Source organism: Balaenoptera acutorostrata, chromosome X, assembly GCF_949987535.1.
Source record: "Balaenoptera acutorostrata chromosome X, mBalAcu1.1, whole genome shotgun sequence".
Taxonomy (NCBI): Eukaryota; Metazoa; Chordata; class Mammalia; order Artiodactyla; family Balaenopteridae; genus Balaenoptera; species Balaenoptera acutorostrata.
The window spans coordinates 97150941-97172469 of record NC_080085.1 but is presented as its reverse complement, the minus strand read 5'-3'; the positions used below and the strand labels follow the sequence as shown (position 1 = coordinate 97172469).

The following is a 21529-nucleotide window of genomic DNA, read 5'->3' as shown; positions in this document are numbered from 1 at the left end:
AAAAGCAAGCAAAAATGATACTAAGAATGTAAATAGGGGGAACAAAAAATAGCCATGAAAATCACATTAGTCAGCCTCAAAAAGGTCAGATGAGTCAAATGTTCCATGAACTTTCATAGACTATATGATACTTCTTTCCGCAGCCAAGGCTGGTGTCCTTGGACCTCCAAGGCTCTAATCCATTGTGGGAAGGCCCAGGGGTAACCATTAGGGAGCTGGAAACCCCTTAATTGAATCAATGTTAGTCTCTAAGAACAGGAGAAGGAATCTTCTGCAGAGACTCAGTAATCATTTGTTTAATGGTCCCATTGTAGGCACTGGGAGATCTAAAATGAGATCATGGGTGCCCCACAGCTGGAAAGAATATTAAAAACTGGTTATCCGGAGGTGAGTGACACTTGGAAATCCAGGTAGAAAACCAATATCCAGGATATATGTTGGCAGATAGCTGGGCCCCAACCACTGGGTTAGGGGTTTATGACAGGATTCCTGTCCCAAGAGCACATAGACAGAGTAGAACTAGAGGTACTAGATAGTTAAACAAGACAAAATGAGTAATCAGGAAATAAGGCTGCAGGGCAGTTAGAGCTGGAACACAAAGTCGGGTCTCGCCTAAAACAAGGTTAACCTAATGCCCTTTCCCAGAGTATCAGACTAGGAGGCTGTTAATCCTTCCTGACCAAGGCTGGGAATGGTCCTTGAGAACAGATGGAGCCGAAGCCTACAGGGGGAAAGCAAGTAGCCTCAGCTCTGGGAAAAAGAGAATGTAGAGTCTCCGAAGCAGAGAGCATCTGATACTCAGAGTCCTGCCATCTGATAGGAAGCTAATAAAAAGAATCCAACCAAGGTTTTATTGGCTAACTGTGTCATCCTTTTCCAGAACACATTTATATTTTAATCCAAGATAAGAAATAAGTAGAGTGCCCATGTAAATATATTTCTGGATGGAGTTGGTGGTAGGGAGTGCAGAGTGCAGGAAGAAACCTAGTGGACCTAAGTGTCACATGGTCTAGGTGTCCCAGAGATACAAATTGCCTATTTTATATAAAGGAGGCATCTGAACTTTTTGCTTGGATTGCATCTTGAGACTATATGCTGGGAAGATGGACCTTTATAGAGTTGAATCCCCTTGTCCACCCCTACATTCGAGAGAAAAAGAAGGCATGGATCAGAGGGTAAGGCCCACCCACAGAATTGAAAGCAACCACCTGAAGTCCATCTGGACTTGGGTTTTCCATCTGAGGAGTCAGAAACAGTTGACCAGAAACGATTACATAAGAAATCATAAATTTTACAACTTGGCTCCACGTTTGCTATTTGTGCTTGTTCTCTTGTAGTGATTAGCCTTCAAACCTGTCAAGCAGCAAACTTTTTCTATAAATTATCAGATAGTAAATATCTCAAGCCTTGCAGGCCAGCTGTAGTCTCTTGTCACAGCTACTCACCTCTGCCATTATAGTGCAAAAGCTGTCATAGCCAATACGTAAACCAGTGGGCGTGGCCGTGTTCCAATAAAACTTTATTTACAGAAAGACTTTATTTACAGAATGCCCAGATTTGGACAGGGGACTATAGTTTGCCAACCACAGCTCTAGACCCTCAAATGGCGGAGGGTGAGGGGCCAGAAGCATCAACCAGGTTTAGGGGGAAAAAGTCCAAGCTGGGCAGCCATGGAAGAAAGGGAAATTAACAGAGACTTCGGGTCCTGCTGCTACAAGGGAAGAAAGGATGTCAGAAAGTAGGTCTGGCTCTTAGAAGAGACACTGAGTTTGAGCAGTGGAAATCCTTGCGTGGTGCTCTCTGGTGGTGCCTCTGAAATCACAGCACACAACTGCTTCCTCTATTTGTCCACACGGCCAATTCTGGAATGGACAAAATGTAGGTGAAAGAAAAGTGAAGGAGGAAAGTAAACTCAAGGGAGCTTGGGAATAAAGAAGCCTGACTTTTTCTTATTCAAACAGCTTAGGCAAGAAAAAGTCTGAGAGTGCCTAGGACCCTGGCATAGGGCCGTGAGGCCTATGGGGAGATTTGAAAATGCAGGTCATAGTTATAGCAGTTAAAGGAGTAACTAGCAGTCGTTAAAAGAACTCTTCTTGAGGTCTGAATTGGACTGTTGACTTTTTCTTGAACTGCTTTGAGTGTACAAATGTTACACTTTGTCCTCCAGGGCTCTCCAGGACTAATAAGTGTGCAAACCAACTCCGAACTACACGTATAATGCAAAATAGATTTATTCGGGTGAAGCAACTTGTATATATGCTTCGAGATAGTCTATTGGGACATTTTTCTCAACTGTGCCCTGCAAATAACAACTGGATCCTAGACACATAGCCAAATTTTGTAGAATCCAACAATAGTCCCCATGGGAATAAAAACTCCTATTTCTCACTGTGTCTTCGGACATCTTAGCAGATACTCAAAGGTGAAAGGCACTTAGAAGACAAAAGATTTGTTATCCCAACCCCAAACTTAGTCTGCTCCAGGTCAAAACGATCTGATCTTGCTTCTTCTGAACTCTCTCCAGAAAGAGAAAGGCACACCCAGGAGGACTGTTCCAACTTAGTCACAACTATGGGGTAAGCCAACTAAGTAACTTAGGGGGAGGGGGAAAGGAGGTTTACAAAAACACACCCTCGAGCATGTGTGTTCACTCTGGAGCCAAAATGAATCTGAAGAAGAATGAACTCTTCATTTTCCACTTAGTTCTCATTAGGTTTTCTCTCTTTTGCTGTGTGAGCAGAAGACAGTCTCCCTGGTGAATAAGAAAGGCTTTAAACAGAATCTAGACAGAGCTCATGAATCAGACATGATGGAAAATCGGTGACTCCAATTCATTAACCCAGGACCGTGACCCCTCAATGGCAGAGAACTAGAAATTCTACTCTGTTGGTTTATGGGGCCATCTGAATAAGCTGGGACAATTTAGAAACACTGAGCCTTTTCAAATACACTCATCTCAATCATGTGTCTGTAGATTTGGCCTAAGTCTAAAGAGACTCCATCTATTGCAAATTTGTTTGCACAATTAGAGACATGCTTGTATATGTTATGAACCATATTTCAAATATGGCTCTCCTTATACCAAGACCATATCTACAAAAATAGTCAACTGTTTTGATTGAATTGACCAGGAACAATTTAGATCTGTTCTACCTGCTAGCTGAGATTCAACTAATAGTACTGTCTCCACATTTAAATGACCTAAATAAAAAAGTATTCAACGATAATAGCAACAATTTACCATAGGGTCCTGCATCTTAACCCAAAACACAAGTCCTTTCTTTCTTCTTCTTCTTCCTCTTCTTCTCCCTGCCAAGAAACTAACAAACTTAAGTGGCTAGGCAGTTTTCAAGCATTAGTGTTGATAATTAACAACTTTGATATCAATTACAAACCAGTGTTTTTAATCAAAAGGTGGTCTAGTTTATTAGTGGAAATTATGTTAATAGTTGTGATTTCACTTTGTCAGATCGGCTTAGAGTCAGAATTGGGCATGGTCCATAACACGTAGGTAGAAAAAACAGGCAAATGTCAATCTCTTGGTTGATACATGTCTTGAATCCTCATATCATGTCTGGTGTCCTGGTTTCCCCGAGGAGGAGGTTCAACCCTTTATTGACCTGTGTCTATCTTCTGGATTGACTGGTCAGGAATAATTTGCTCATCATTATCTATTTGATAACCATCCTCAGGGCTGTTCTGGTGACTGATTCTATGGCAGTCTCCACTTGGCTTTGACCCTTTTACTGACTTCGGAGTCTCAGCTTAAGTTTTCAATTGTGGCTTAATAACTCTGACCCCTGACTGGGCGGGACCCTGGACTGATTTCTCCTGGCAACTTCATTGGGTGTCCTATTTTCTAACCTTAAACTATGGCTCTGAAATTGGCTCACACATCTCTGCCTTGTTCCTGCTATCTTCATTTGGGAAGAAGATTTATCTTCTGATGTTTAGCATGAGAAAAGTGTTTGATTTTATGGTCTTGACAACAAAAATTCCTTCTGCTATGGTCTGGAGTTCTCAGCTATAAACTGGGGATAGTAATGCCTATTTTGCTTGGTTGTGATGAGGATTAATGAGACCATTGCATAGACTGAGGCTGAATACATGTTTCAATTCAAACAATGTTTACTGACCGCCTACCACGTGCCAGACACTGAGAGTTACAAAGATGTAGAGAAGAACTCTTGGGTTAATGGGTGAAGTATCCACATATACAATGTGATAAGCAGAGTGCTGTGAGAGCCCAGAGGAGAAAGAACAGCTAACTGCCTGGGAAAGTTTGAGGTGGGCTATGATGAATATAATTTTGGCAGGTAGAGAGGAAGGAAGTCGGGTGGGGTTAACTGGGGAGTATATTCAAAACACAAGAAACAATTCAAAGCAAGACTAGGCTGGATTCAAATCTTTAATGGCACTAAGCACTTGAAAGACATATAGTGCCTCCTTCCATATGCCATTCAAAATAAACATTCTGTATAAGGAAGTATAACTAAGTTCTGAATTTTCCTAAGAAATAATAAAACACTTCTATAGTTCTTACTGTGTCCCAGGCACTGTTGTAAGCATTTTACGTTTGTTAATGCATTTAATCTTCATAATAATCCTATGAGACAGATATCATTATTATCCTTCATTTTACAGGTGAAAAAACTGGGGCTCATAGAGGTTAAGCAACTTGCCCAAGGTCACACTGCTGATAAGTAACAGAGTCAGGATTTTGGCCCCAGTTTATGTTCTTAATTGCTATGCTATACAACCTCTTCAAGATGATACTTCTCTCTCTGTCTCTGTCTCTCTCTCCCTTCCTCCCTCCTTCCTTCCTTCTTTTCTTTCTTCTGAGAAATGAAATATCAGCAAATTGGCCCTTGTATCCCCTTTGCTTTTCCTAAACATAACTTTAGACTTTATGTAAGTGTATGAGTGCTTCTCAAACTGGGATATGTGTCATTACATACAGAGGGTACATGAAGTTAGAGGATAAGCAAGGCTCATCTTCTTGGAGCATCAATTTTATTCAAACACATATGGTTATATGGAGCAAAAATTTACTGAGCACTTAATATGAGTCAGGCATTTAGTCCTCAAAATAACCACATGAGGTGGATGATATTATTATCCTCACTTTAGTGATGAGGAAACTGAGGCTTATAGAGACTAAGTAACTAGTCCAAGGTAATAGTTAATAATCAGTGGAGACAGCCCAACTTGAAGGTTAACTTAAAGCCTGGTCTCACTGATGCCAAGTACTTGTAACTACTATGCTCTACTTCTTTAAACTGATGCCAAGTATTCATAACTACTATGCTCCACTTGTTTTAAACACAGAGATTTAGTAGAAAATAAAATTCAAATGCATAACACTTTGAAGAAATATCAAACTTGTAGCCAGCTACTTTAGGCTACAAACTCAGATCCCACTGATAGGGTAAAACTTCACTGTCTTTAGCCAGTATGGCTACCGTTGTAAGGGAAAATGAGAAGCCCTCCTAAAAGTGAACATACCCAGAATTGGAAGAGACTGGTGGATTCAATGGGCCCCACTCATATTGACTAACAGAGATTGTCTTGTGAACATCTAATTCTGCTTTCCTGTACCATTGGGGTCTCAACAGAAACAGATGACACACTCAAAAACAGGAGAATTCGAGAAATGTTGAATAAGGAGCTATTTTCCCCCCAGCTTCACTGAGATATAATTGACACATAAAAGGGGCTATTTACATAAAAGTGGATGGGATATAGGGGCCACATCATGGATAGTGCAGTACCTCAGAGCTAGTAGCAGCAAAGCTATTACCAGCCCTAAACCTGAAGGCACAAGGTAAAGGATGGTTGCTGGAAGGCAGAGGGGAAGGTGGTGTGGAGAAGGCTGCCTTGAGAGGAGCAGTGACCTTGGTTGAGGGACACAGCCATCCCTAGGAAACCTCACAGTGAGAGAGCCAAGGGAATCAATACTCTGATCTCCCTCTCCTCCTTCCCTCTGACCTCCTGTGGGAGTTTCCTATTAGCCAAACTCAGCCAGATGCCAGAGGGCAAGAGAAATGCTTGATGTAATCATACAGTTCAGATTTCAGAGGGCAGAGAGCAAGGAAGAAAAGGGCGAAGAGGGGATTTAGAAAGGGCAAATAGAAGACACCCCACACAGTTCCCTTGTGACAGCGCTGTGGCAATGGCCATCTACAAGAATGTCCTGTTACCTCTTTCTGCTGATACCATGCAGTCTCAGTAGGTTACCTCCAAGAGATCATTCTAGAGCTTAGATGCTAAAATTCACAGTGTATTAATTAAGAAATTGCTAGCTATTCTAATACATAAACTCTAAATTCTCAATGACATAACACAGTAAAAGTAGTTCCCAGTCCAATGTGAGTGTTCCTAATTGTGGAGGGCTCACGTGGACATTGAAGACCCATATCCTTCCATCTCATTCTTCTGCCCTCTCCAGGGCCCTCAGAGTTCCCTCCATTCAGCTGGTAGATAGGGAGATGGACTAAAGTCACTGCTTCTTAACTACTTTGGCTTAAAAATGACACAAAGCAATTCCTCCAAAATTCAATTAAATGTGAGATGTCCTCATCTAGCTGTGAGATGGGGCTGGGAAATGCAGTGCCCAGTCACATGGTCCCTCTAGATGTGACAGAGGCTGGAAATGCAGTTCTTGGCTGGATAGCCACTATCCAACAGCAACTCTACAGCATGGAATGGGAGCAGGAAGCTTTGGGAATCATTTAGACATCTTTGCCACAGACAGCTCCACAGACTGATATAAACTTAAGTTCTTCATACAGACTCACAGATATCCTATCATCAACCATTTAATCAAGCAGTTATTTCAGGCTGTTCTGTGGTAGATGCTATGTGGGAGGAAAAGGGAGTATCAGGCATGGTAACTACCCTTAAACGACTTAACGTATTTGCAGAAGCATCCAGGTAAAAAAGCTAAAATTGAATAAATTATTCAACTGTTTGCCCGTTCCTTGTGCTTGATACTGTGGAAGCATAAAACATATGAATGATTGATTGAAGTTATTCCTGTTTTTCATCTAGATATTTGCAGTCTCTCCACACAGACTCAAATAATTGTACCACTCTGATTAAAACTGGTCCATCAGTTTTGTTAAACTACCAGTAAACTATTTGGTTATTCGGAAAATACAGTCACGCATTTTGTCTGTAGCTGGAGCAATAGACTTGCGTCCCCTAGTCACTACAGACTAGCCCCCTCATCCCGCCTCAGTATCCTCAGGCCATTCATTTAATCCCAAGGAATAGTTATTAAGGTGCCTAATTTTATTATCTCATGAAAAGAAGAAAATTCCAATTAGTTACATGTAATTTTACCCCAAGGTTCCAACCTCTTATTCAATTTCTATTGATTGAGGCTTTTTCCTTTTTCCTTCCACACATCCTTTAAGGGTACCTTCTTTATTTTATTCTTTGAGATTGAATTTTGTTAAAAAGGGCAGTGACACACAGGTCAGGTTTGCTTTGTAAAAGCCAAAAGCCGCCTGGCAAAACAATTAGCAAGGGGACTGTGAGAAAGGCTGGAATCCACAGATATAGACAAACATCTGCATTCCTGACATGCCAATCTCATGTTTTGCTGGGGGGAAAAAGTTACACTTCTAATGATGTGAATATGTGAAAATTTTCTTTCTCCTTTAGATCAAGAAAAAGCTGTAATAGGTTTTAAAATAAATAAAGCAGCAACTACTGCCTGGCCTGCCAATGAAGTCATGGAGAAGTCTACATAAAGAGCCTGGATAATTGAAATCCACAGTTATTTTAAAACCTTAAAAAATTAGCCTGCCAAATTTTCAACCTCCTCCTCTACCCAGCCAAGAGCTGCTCACCAGAAGCAAGACCAGCTCCTTTAAATTGCACCCCCTGGGCTTCCCTGGTGGCGCAGTGGTTGAGAATCTGCCTGCTAATGCAGGGGACACGGGTTCGAGCCCTGGTCTGGGAAGATCCCACATGCCACGGAGCAGCTGGGCCCATGAGCCACAATTGCTGAGCCTGCGCGTCTGGAGCCTGTGCCCCGCGACGGGAGGGGCCGCGATAGAGAGAGGCCCGCGCACCGCGATGAAGAGCGGTCCCCGCACCGCGATGAAGAGTGGCCCCCGCTTGCCGCAACTGGAGAAAGCCCTCGCACGAACCGAAGACCCAACACAGCCAAAAATAAATAAATAAAAATAAATTGCACCTCCTTTTCCTGGCCTTTCAGGCTATGGATTTATGCTAGAAGGAGAGCTTGGAGCTGACTACAAGTCCTAGATCGTGGAGAGGCTACCATTGCTACAGCCATATAGTGCTGATCAGATAGAATCAAAATAAAACATCTTAGAGGATTCACTGGACATGGCTTTGTGACTGGCCACACTTCCTCTAGTACAGCCTTAAGCTACTGTGTGGTAGGGAAGAAGGGAGTCACACCAGTCCAGCAGCCAATCTTGTACTTATGTAGAACAGGTGGCCATTTATGGAATGTTCTTTCAGTGTTCCAGGAAGGCCCTTTTGCCCAAACTAACTAGTCTCCCCTATTTCTGTGCTGAAATTCTCTTAACAAAGCCAAGATCTCCCTTTCACAGGTAGAAGTAAAATGAAAATACTAACCCCATGAGAGAGCCGGGAACACTGACGTCCACCAGATCTCTGAATGACGAGATTAAGAGAAAAAGAAGACCTGGGAGCTCAGAGACCATGCTTTTCAGATTTCCCCTTCAAGCTCATCAATTTGTCTGAGGAAGGAAATGTAAAAAGAAGATTCAGGTAGTGAGAAAGGCAACCTAGACAAGAACAGCAAGGCCCTAAGATCCTGAAGGGTTGCCAGAGCCAACTCCAATGTTTTCAAGTTTCCTATTTGGCTGAGAATGGATTCACTTTTATTTTTCCTGCTTGGGTTTCAGTGGACATTTTCACTCGTGTCTATGTTCAATTCTGGAAAATTCTCAACCATTAAAATCATGCCTCCTTGTTTGGGATTAACAGATACTACTGTATATAAAATAGATAAATAACAAGGACCTGTTGTATAGCACAGGGAACTATATTCAATATCTTGTAATAACCTATAATGGAAAAAATCTGGAAAAGTATATATATATATATATATATATATATATATATATATATATATGAATCTCTTTGCTGTATACCTGAAACTAACACAACATTGTAAGTCGACTACACTTCAATTAAAAAATAATAAAATAAAATTATGCCTCTTCATTATCCCTATTTTCTCTTCCTGGAACTCCTATTTGATAAATGTTGTAACTTCTCATTCTATCCTTCATATCTCTTTCATATTTTCTCTGTCTTTAGCTCTCTATCCTGCATTCTCGGTAATATCCTCATTGAGAGATCTCATTGAATGAAATCTCTGATTCAATTCAGTAATTCTCCCTTCAGTGGTATCTAGTCTATTGCTCTATGTATCTACTGAGGTTTGGTGTTCAATAATATATTTTATAAATTAACTTTATTGAGGTATAAAGTACATGCAATAAAATGCACCCATTTAAGTGTGTGGTTTGATGACAGATGTATATATTCATGTTAACAGTCACTCCAATCAAGATATAGAACATTTCCATCACACCAGAAAGTTCCCTCATGCTCCTTCGCAGTCCACTTCCCTCAAGTCTAAAACAACCACTAGGGACTTCCCTGGTGGCACAGTGGTTAAGAATCCGTCTGCCAATGCAGGGGACATGGGTTCAATCCCTGGTCCGGGAAGATCCCACATGCCACGGAGCAACTAAGCCCGTGAGCCACAACTACTGAGCCTACAAGCCACAGCTACTGAGCTCACGTGCCACAACTACTGAGCCCACATGCCTCAAGCCCATGCTCCACAAGAGAGGCCACCGCAATGAGAAGCCCGCGCACTGCAACGAAGAGCAGCCCCCACTCGCCACAACTAGAGAAAGCCTGCACACAGCAACGAAGACTCAACACAGCCACAAAATTAATTAATTAATTAATTTTAAAAAAGATAATTGGAGAATATTAAAAAAAATAAAGCAGTTACTAACGTTATTTATATATCATAGATTACTTTCGGCTGATCTAAAATATGATATATATGGAAGCATACAATATGTATTCTTTTGTGTCTGGTTTCTTTTGTTCAGCTTACTGCTTTTGAAATTCACAAGTTACTGACAGTATCAGAAATTTATTCCTTTTTGTTACCAAGTAGTATTCCATTTATGGCTATGCCACAGTTTATCTATTCACTAGTTTATGGACATTTAGATTGCTTCCAACTTTTAGCTATTACAAATAAAGCTTCTATGAGCATTTGTATGCAAGTCTTTGTGTGGACATATGTTTTCATTTCTGTTGTGTAAATACCTCCAAATGGAATTGCTGAATAATAACTAGGTGTATGCTTAACTTCATAAGAAACTGCCAAACTATTTTTAAAAGTGGATGTGCTGCTTTAATATGCACCTGTAATGTAAGAGAGTTCCGGTTGCTCTACAACCTCACCTACATGTGTTTTTGTCGACTGACAAAATTTTTTTTTAATTTTAATTTTATCCATTCTAGTGGCTGGGATTTGGTATCTCACTGTTATTTTAATTAGCATTTCCCTAGTAACTAATTATTTTAGATACCTTTTCATGTACTTATTGGCCAATTAGCCATTCATATATATTCTTTGATGAAGTGTCTGTTCAAGTCATTTGCCCATTTTTTTTGTTGTTGTTCCAGTCTTATGTTTATTAAAATCTAAACAAAGGATTCCTCTGCAAGGTATTTTCCCATGTGATAGATAGAAACAGCTGCCCCACTGCCCACCTACATTCGCTCTAACTTCCAGTGACAAAAAAGGCAGAGGGTGATACATGTCACTGATTATAAAAATCTATGCTCTGTAATTTAAACAAATTCCTTTCCAATGTGTTTAGTTATTTCTGAAGAACTCCATGGCTCATCAGTTGGCTAGCAGGCCAATGGACAATCATCGCTAACTACAAAGTACTTCGAGTCTATAAATTCATCTCTCAAGTTTCGACATTTAAAGAAAAAGCACTGCACAGAGAATAATAAACAAAGACGGGATGACTGAATCAGTCCACACCAGAGTTCTTCATGGCCCAACACCAGAGCTAAATTTCTTCAAAAATCAGATTCCAAATGTCCCACAATCTCTTTCAAATGTGTGTTTTTACAGATTAGGGAATCAACATTTCTTTATAGGAGCACGTAAACAGTTTTCACCTCTGAAGGAGGAGTCTGTAAAACCTGAGAAGCTGTATAACTGAGAATCTCTTCGGAATGACATGTTTACGCTGAGAGAAGGGACAGTGGTAATGTTCTCTCATGGTTCACAGGCTTTTGTTGATGTTGCTGGTGTTTTTAATCAAAGAAAAGATGGAGTATCTTTTCTAGGTCTTGCAGGCCACTTTCTCTTTTTATCATCTATATGATTGTTCAAGTAGAACAATTATTAGAAATCTTTAAACTATTATTTCTGGACCTTCCTTAATTTCCTTGAAAAAAAACTACACTGGAAACATGCAATACCTAATTATTCAATTAGATGAAGCAGCACAAGAAGAGATCCAAGGACGCCCCTGCTCACATCAGACAGACAACTTGGATCTGAAAGATTAACACATTAAATGACCGCCAAATAATCAGATTCCAAACATTACAGACAATTACATATCAAATAGCCAAACATGGTGGTATATTTTAAAAGATTGTGCCCACAGTAAGCAAATGACATAGTGATGGAACATCAAAACAAAGCTGATGAATAAAAAGGCACACTCTAAAAATTCAGGAGTAGAAAGAACAGTTCTTTTTGGTTTGTTTTGTGTCTAATGTAGGAGGAAAGGAAAACAGGTGTATTCAAATCATTTTCAGGTGAAGGGTTCTGTCAGCTGAAGCAGTTAATGGTGGCTTCTTTCTCCCAGGACCAAAGCAGTCTTTTCTTCCATTGGCTTCTGAGAACGTGTTTAGTGTTCCGATGTGTAGAAGTGACACATCAGGGCTACAACCAGTGCTGAGACGGCTGGGATCACTCAGTTGGTCCACCAGCTGGAATTAGAATCAATAGTAGTAATAAGAGTTTCCGAAGGCTTGGTTATCTTTGAACTGTCATCCGGATGCAGCTCCCCAGTGATAAACGTTTTGGACAATTCTCGAGCATCTGTAGAGTGTCCGACATCCTCAAAGTTTTAAGTAGCATCATCTCCAGCTTGTTCCCTTAAGACTTCTTCCCCACCAGGGTGCTCCTCCAAAAATTTGGTCAAATTGTACGCCTTGTAATGCAGGATCAGCCAGGTGCTCTTGCTGTGGTTGTGCTTCTGGATCTCTTCCATGGTGTAGTACTTCACGGCTTTGTCGGACTCCCCGGCCATTTCGGAACACGGCGAGCCTCAGGCCCTAAAGGGAGCAGCGGAGCCGGGTAGAGTACAGCGGGCGTCTCCGCGAACTTGCCCCGGGACATTCCCCGTGGCCCGGCTCTGCGCCTGGGCAGGAAGGCAGGCCCATTTGCCCATTTTTTAAAAACTGAGGTGTTTATGGCTTATTAGTATAAAATTAGAAATGAAAAAGGAGAAGTTACAATAGACACCTCAGAAATACAAAGCATCCTAAGAGACTACTACAAGCAACTCTAGGCCAATAAATGGACAACCTGGAAGAAATGGACAAATTCTTAGAAAGGTATAACCTCCCAAGACTGAACAGGGAAGAAACAGAAAATATGAACAGACCAATCACAAGTAATGAAATTGAAACTGTGATTAAAAATCTTCCAACAAACAAAAGTCCAGGACCAGATGGCTTCACAGGTGAATTCTATCAAACATTTAGAGAAGAGCTAACACCCATCCTTCTCAAACTCTTCCAAAAAATTGCAGAGGAAGGAACACTCCCAAACTCATTCTATGAGGCCACCATCACCCTGATACCAAAACCAGACAAAGATACTACAGAAAAAGAAAATTACAGACCAATATCACTGATGAATATAGATGCAAAAATCCTCAACAAAATACTAGCAAACAGAATGCAACAACACATTAAAAGGATCATACACCATGATCAAGTGGGGTTTATCCCAGGGATGCAAGGATTCTTCAATACACTCAAATCAGTCAATGTGATACACCATATTAACAAATTGAAGAATAAAAACCATATGATCATCTCAATAGATGCAGAAAAAGCTTTTGACAAAATTCAGCACCGATTTATGATAAAAAACTCTCCAGAAAGTGGGCATAGAGGGAACCTACCTCAACCTAATAAAGGCCATATACGACAAGCCCACAGCAAACATCATTCTCAATGATGAAAAACTGAAAACATTTCCTCTAAGATCAGGAACAAGACAAGGATGTCCACTCTCACAACTATTATTCAACATAGTTTTGGAAGTCCTAGCTACGGCAATCAGAGAAGAAAAACAAATAAAAGGAATACAAATTGGAAAAGAAGAAGTAAAACTGTCACTGTTTGCAGATGACATGATACTACACATAGAGAATCCTAAAGATGCCACCAGAAAACTACTAGAGCTAATCAATGAATTTGGTAGAGTTGCAGGATACAAAATTAATGCACAGAAATCTCTTGCATTCCTATACAGTAATGATGAAAAATCTGAAAGAGAAATTAAGGAAACACTCCCATTTACCATTGCAACAAAAAGAATAAAATACCTAGGAATAAACCTACCTAGGGAGACAAAAGACCTGTATGCAGAAAACTATAAGACACTGATGAAAGAAATTAAAGATGATACCAACAGATGGAGAGATATACCATGTTCTTGGATTGGAAGAATCAATATTGTGAAAATGACTATACTACCTAAAGCAATCTACAGATTCAATGCAATCAAATTACCAATGGCATTTTTTATGGAACTAGAACAAAAACTCTTAAAATTTGTATGGAGACACAAAAGACCCCGAATAGCCAAAGCAGTCTTGAGGGAAAAAAACGGAGCTGGAGGAATCAGACTCCCTGACTTCAGACTATACTACAAAGCTACAGTCATCAAGACAATATGGTACTGGCACAAAAACAGAAACATAGATCAATGGAAGAAGATAGAAAGCCCAGAGATAAACCCATGCACCTATGGTTAACTAATCTCTGACAAAGGAGGCAAGGATATACAATGGAGAAAAGACAATCTCTTCAATAAGTGGTGCTGGGAAAACTAGACAGCTACATGTAAAAGAATGAAATTAGAACACTCCCTAACACCATACACAAAAATAAACTCAAAATGGATTAGAGACCTAAATGTAAGACCAGCAAGAAGAGGGGGCTTCCCTGGTGGTGCAGTGGTTGAGAATCTGCCTGCCAGTGCAGGGGACACGGGTTCGAGCCCTGGTCTGGGAGGATCCCACATGCCACAGAGCAACTAGGCCCGTGAGCCACAATTACTGAGCCTGCGCGTCTGGAGCCTGTGCTCCACAACAAGAGAGGCCACGATGGTGAGGGGCCCGCACACCGTGATGAGGAGTGGCCCCCACTTGCCGCAACTGGAGAAAGCCCTCGCACAGAAACGAAGACCCAACACAGCCATAAATAAATAAATTAATTAATTAATTAAAAACAGCATTGAATTAAAAAAAAAAGTTCAGAGATATTTAAAAAAAAAACTCTTAGAGGAAAACATAGGAAGAACACCCTTTGACATAAATCACAGCAAGATCTTTTTTGATCCACCTCTTAGAGTAATGGAAATAAAAACAAAAATAAACAAATGGGACCTAATGAAACTTCAAAGCTTTTACACAGCAAAGGAAAGCATAAACAAGACGAAAAGACAACCCTCAGAATGGGAGAAAATATTTGCAAACGAATCAACGGACAAAGAATTTATCTGCAAAATATATAAACAGCTCATGCAGCTCAATATTGAAAAAACAAACAACCCAATCCAAAAATGGGCAGAAGACCTAAATATAAATAGACATTTCTCCAAAGAAGACATACAGATGGCCAAGAAGCACATGAAAAGCTGCTCAACATCACTAATTATTAGAGAAATGCAAATGAAAACTACAAGAGGTATCATCTCACACCAGTTAGAATGGGCATCATCAGAAAATCTACAAACAACAAATGCTGGAGAGGGTGTGGAGAAAAGAGAACCCTCTTGCACTGTTGGTGGGAATGTAAATTGATACAGCCACTATGGAGAACAGTATGGAGTTCCTTAAAAAACTAAAAATAGAATTAGCCTATGATCCAGCAATCCCACTACTGGGCATATACCCAGAGAAAACCATGATTCAAAAAGACACATGCACCCCAATGTTCATTGCAGCACTATTTACAATAGCCAGGTCACGGAAGCAACCTAAATGCCCATTGACAGATGAATGGATAAAGAAGATGTGGTACATGTATACAATGGAATATTAGCCATAAAAAGGAACGAAATTGGGTCATTTGTAGAGACGTGGATGGATCTAGAGACTGTCATACAGAGTGAAGTAAGTCAGAAAGAGAAAAACAAATATCATGTATTAACGCATATATGTGGAACCTAGAAAAATGGTACAGATGAACCGGTTTGCAGGGCAGAAATTGAGACACAGATGTAGAGAACAGATGTATGGACACCAAGGGGGGAAAGCGGTAGGGGGGTGGGGGTGGGGGTGTGATGAAATGGGCAATTGGGATTGACATGTATACACTGATGTGTATAAAATTGATGACTAATAAGGACCTACTGTATAAAATAAATAAATAAATAAATAAAATTTAAAAAATAAAAATTGAGTTGTTTATGGCTTCTTAGTATTTAATTATGAGTTCTTTATAATACTGAATAAAGATTTTTTTGCATTTCATTTTATTTTATTTTTACAAGAGATAAACTGGGGCTTCCCTGGTGGCGCAGTGGTTGAGAATCTGCCTGCCAATGCAGGGGACACGGGTTCGAGCCCTGGTCTGGGAAGATCCCACATACCGCAGAGCAACTAGGCCCGTGAGCCACAGCTGCTGAGCCTGCGCGTCTGGAGCCTGTGCTCCACAACAGGAGAGGCCGCGATAGTGAGAGGCCCGCGCACCGCGATGAAGAGTGGCCCCCGCTTGCCACAACTGGAGAAAGCCCTCGCACAGAAACGAAGACCCAACACACCCAAAAATAAATAAATAAATTAAAAAAAAAAAGAGATAAACTGACACCAAGCATTGTACATGGATGACCACAACAAAAGCAACAATGATTGCAATTACCAAACACGAAACACACTCATACTATGTCATAGTATTGACATTCAGTCCAGTAATCCTCCACTGTAACAGGTCCTTTACTTTGCAGTGAAAATTGATTTGTATATTTTTTTGCTTCTGAGTCCTTGTGCGATTTTTTTTTATTCAAACAGAAAGTCACAAAAATTATAATCATCCTCATCAGTTCACTCAGTCCCATGTAATTAATTTTTATTTCATCTTGATCTTTTGTTAGCACTTTTATGAGTTCATCAGTTTTCCATTAGAGTTCTGAAAATGCTTATTCATTCAGTTCAGCAGTATAGTCAGTTACCAGAAACCTGTACTTGTCAGAGTCTTTTCCATGAATTCCTTGTAGATGAAACCTTTTTATAGGAACATTTTTGCAAAAGCATCAGAGTACACCCAGAACTGTCTGTAAATGACAAAAGACTGTTAAGAATGTTTTCTCCCAAAGTGTTTTATGCCTTTTTCTTAGCTGTGTCATTTGAGAACCAGATTTTTAAAATTTTTGTTTAAAAGTGCTGTATGGTTAATTTTATGTGCGAACTTGACTGAGCCATAGGTGCCCAGACATTTAGTCAAACATTATTCTGGGTGTGTCTATGAGGGTATTTCTGAAAGAGATTAATATTTGAATCAGGAGACTGAGTAAATCATATCGCTATCCCTAATGTGGGTAAGCCTCATCCAATCAGTTCAAGGTCTGAATAAAACAAAAAGATTAACCTCCCTTGAGTAAGAGGTAACTCTCCTGCTTGACTGCCTTGAGCTAGGACATAGGGTTAAGGTTAGGGTTACAAAACCCAGAACCCCTTGAGGAAGAACCCCAGTGCACTACTGAAAATATATACTGTTAATCTTTCTCCCAGCCTTCCCAACAGGTACCTTCAACCTTTTACCAGGGTAATTATACATTGAGGAAAGGAAATAATCAGACTTTTCAGGGATTACTGGATACTGGTTCTGAACTGACACTAATTCCAGGAGACCCAAAACATCACTGTGGTTCACCAGCCAGAGTACAGGCTAGTGGAAGTCAGGTGGTCAATAGAGTTTTAGCTCCGGTCCATCTCACAGTGAGTCCAGTGGGTCTCTGAACCCATCCTGTGGTTATTTCCCTAGCTTCAGAATGCATAATTGGAATAGACATACTGATCAGCTGGCAGAATCTCCACATTGGTTCCCTGACCGGTGGAGTGAGGGCTATTATGGTGGGAAAGGCCAAGTAGAAGCCACTAGAACTGCCTATAGACAGTTTTAGAAAAATAGTAAATCAAAATCAATATCACATTCCTGGAGGAATTGCAGAGATTAGTACCACCATCAAGGACTTGAAAGATGCAGGGGTGATGGTTCCCACCACATCCCCATTCAACTCTCCTATTTGGCTTATGCAGATGACAGATGGATCTTTGAGAATGGCAGTGGATTATTGTAGACTTAACCAGGTGGTGACTCCAATTGCATCTGCTGTACCAGATATGGTTTCTTTGCTCGAGAAAATCAACACATCTCCTGGTGCCTGGTATGCAGCTATTGACTGACAAATACCTTTTTCTCCACCCCTGTCAATAAGAACCACCAGAAGCAGTTTGTTTTTTGCTGGCAAGGCCAGCAGTACACCTTCATTGTCCTACCTCATGGATATATCAACTCTTCAGTTCTATTTTATAATTTAGTACATAGGGATCTTGATCAATTTTCACGAGATACCACATTGGTCCGTTACATTGATGACATTATGCTGATTGTACCTTGTAAGCAAAAAGTAGCAACTAGCCTTATTGGTAAGACACTTGCGTATCAGAGGGTGGGAAACTGACAAAAATTCACGACCTTCTACTTCAGTGAAATTTCTAGGGGTCCAGTGGTGCGAGGTATATCAAATATCCCTTCAAAGGTGAAGGATAAGTTGATCTGGACCCTAGATCTTCCTACAACCAAAGAAAGAGTCACAATATGTTGTGGGGCTTTTTGGATTCTGGAGGCACCATATTCCCCATTTGTATATGTTACACCAGCCCATTACTGGGTGACCCAAAAAGCTACTAGTTTTGAGTGGGGCCCAGGACAAGAGAAGGCTGTGCAACAGGTCCAGGATGCTGTGCACACTGCCCTGCCACTTGGGCCATATGATCCAGCAGATCCAGTGGTGCTTGAAGGGGTAAGGATGCTGTTTGGTGCCTTTGACAGGTCCCTACACACCACGACCTTGTCTGGACCCTTCCTCAGCCCTCTATAACTGCAATATCCCTCCTCCAAGCCTAATCATAGCAAATTTAAACAATTTCTAACAAATACGGGGCACTTATTATGTGCCAAGCATTGAGATCGACATAGTATTTTTAGTTCATTTAATCATCACAACTACCCTTTGGGGTAAGTTATAATACTATATATATATTTTGTACACATGAGGAATTTAAACATCAGAGAGATTGACAGTAAGTCATACAGGTAATGAGTGGTAGAACCAGATCTGAACTCAGGCATGTCTAATGCATAGTGTGTGTTTGTAAATACTATGCTATATATTGCCTCACTTAGTGAATGCTCCAGATTAAACTTTAATTCACTTAGTGAGTGCTCAAGATTAGAGTGATGAGTTTTAGAGTGCCTCAGTTTGCCCAGGACTGTCCCGGTTTTAGCACTGAAAGTCCCATATCCTGGGAAACCCCTCAGTCCCAAGCAAATCCAGACACCTGGCAATAATTTGCTAGTCACAACCTTTATGGTTATTGCCTTCCAAGAAATAAGTGATAACAATAAATTAGCATTCACTTGATCCATGACAATCCTGAAATCATCCCCACTATCTTTCAGTAAAACCATCCACTCTGGTTCATCTAAAATGTGGCATAATCACCAGATCCTGGCAGGATTGGTTATTGTGCTTCACCAAGATGTTTGAGAAAACCTTTCTGCCATTGTAAGACACAGGTCCAAGCTTCTCCATCACCCTGTTATTCCTGAAGATCACAACAAAATAGCCGGCTGTTATGTTCCCTTGAGACTCCACTAATTGGAACCCACTAACTAGATTTCACTTTGTGAAATGGCCCCTCCAATTGAGGGATCATAAAAAAGGAACTGGCAGTCCTCTAGTCTATTTGATCAGCGTAGGCAATCAACCCAGATAGACTGATGCATCCAAGGGGATTTTAAGAGGCCAAAGTTATTGGCTTTGCTTGGCTCTGCATTAGACACTCAAAAACTCAGCAGGCTAACTGCAAATCATCCCTTAGTGTTGAGTAGGCCCAAGTCTAATGACCTTTCTCATAACTCTGTCAGACCCTCAGCTTCTAAAACCCAAAAAAGAGTATTTGAGTTTGGGGAATAGGAGCAAAAGTGGCACTTGAACAGTTCGAAAATTACTCAACCAAATTGGCATAAGACATATACCTGAAAGGGGTCTTGTGTGAATTAGATGAGCTGTATTTCTCTCCAGCTGTGCAATAAATTGTCCCCAGTAGCCAGACTGCAGGTTTTTGTTGTGTATCAAACTTTCTATGAAAAAGGCACTTGGGAAAATTAAAGCCCAGCATTTCTTAAGCCTTCTCAAGCTAAGAAGTCTTATATAAAGATGCTATATGAGTATGATCTTAAGATAAACACTAGCTACTTCTGAAAAGTCCCAAAGATACTTGCAACTTTGCATGTAGTTCCTCCTGACTACGAGCTTGAATTACAAGCATGATCATAAAGCTTTTCTTGATATCCAACTGTTACGTATTTTATTTGGCTCTCTTGGTTTCTGCTAATTCACTTTCATTGCTCTGAGTTTCAGTGGCCTCAAAAATACAGCATAATTGAACTTACTCGGGTCTCTGTTTTTGGTTGCATTTGGCTGTCTGGAAAATCAGGTCTTTTTCAAAACTAAGGTCTAAAAGTGTTTTTATATTCTACTATCATGAAACCAGAACGTGGTGGTATTTTTTAAAAGCCATGTAAATAAGTTAACTTATTTTAAATTGTATCCAAAGAAGCAAAGGTAGGCTTCTTTTTAAATTTTCATTTTAAAATTGATTCCACCTATTAGAGAGAATTTTTACTAAATTAGTGTTTAATACTAAATTGTAAGCTGTTGCCCAAGTTATCACATAAGGAAAATCTTGCCCATTTCCTTCTCACAGCATAGACCCTTCAAATCTGCTCTTGTCCTCTCCTCAGCTTGATCCATGGTGACGCCACAACTATCTTTCTTTGGTGGCCCTTTCACAATGTCTTTTCTGGGTCCTAAAGAAACATTCTTGTTATCTAGACTATATAACCAAAATGTGTGAAAGAGAAGAGTGGAAAAAAACTAAACACAAGATATGTAATGGTGGGACATGGGTATAATTGAAGGAGCAGGAATTGGGAGCACTGAGGTGGGGGCAGGGCTGGGATCTAGTGTGAAAGATTAGCTGGTGTCAGGAGACAGGTGTGCAAATACATACCACAGGTCAGTGTATAGAAGCTGTCTTAGTCCATTCAGGCAGCTATAACAAAATATCAGAGACTGAGTAGCTTATAAAAAACAGAAATTTGTTTCTCATAGTTCTAGAGGCTGAAAGTCCAAGACCTGGGTGCCAGCCTGGTTGGGTGAGGACCCTCTTCTAGGTCACAGACTTCTCATTGTACTTTCAGATAGTGAAAGGGGATATGGAGCTCTTGTAGGGTATTTTTATAAGGGCCCTAATCTCATTCATGAGGGCTCCACCCTCATGACCTAAGCACCTCCTAAAGGTCCCAATTCCTAATAACATCCCATTGGGCATTAGGATTTCAACATATGAAATTTGAGGGGACACAAGCATTCAGACCATAGTAGAAGCTGCACAAAGTTTAGACATCATTCACAAACTATTTATTGAGCACCTATTATGTGCCAGAGACTATTCTAGGTGCCTAGGATTCAGCAGTAAACAAGACAGACAAAAAGCTCCTGCTGTCTTGGAGCTTGTATTCTAGTGCCAATCAGATGCCATTTGATCATTTAAATCCTCTCACTTTGTCCTTTCATCTCTACCCCCACTGCCACACCCCTGTTTAGTCCCAAATTCCCATGTGTCTAGATAGTAGCAATTGTCTCTTAACTAGTTTCCCTGTCTCCAGGTTAACATCCTTGAAACTCACCCTCCTTATTACCAACAAATTAATCTTTCTAAGGCATATCTCTAAGCACATTCTTCTCCACTCTAAACTTTCAGTAGTTTCCCATTGTTTTTAATTAATGATAAAACTCTTTAGCTTGGGGTTTAAGACCATTCATGACATAGCCACAACTTACCTTTCCAGCCTTGTCCCATACTAT

The 21529-nt window shown here is 40.4% G+C and overlaps 1 pseudogene; it reads right to left on the bottom strand.

Moving 5' to 3' along the window:
- Positions 1–11978: 11978 nt before the first annotated feature.
- LOC103009332 (cytochrome b5-like) lies at positions 11979–12383 on the bottom strand (annotated as a pseudogene).
- Between the last annotated feature and the right edge of the window lie 9146 nt (positions 12384–21529).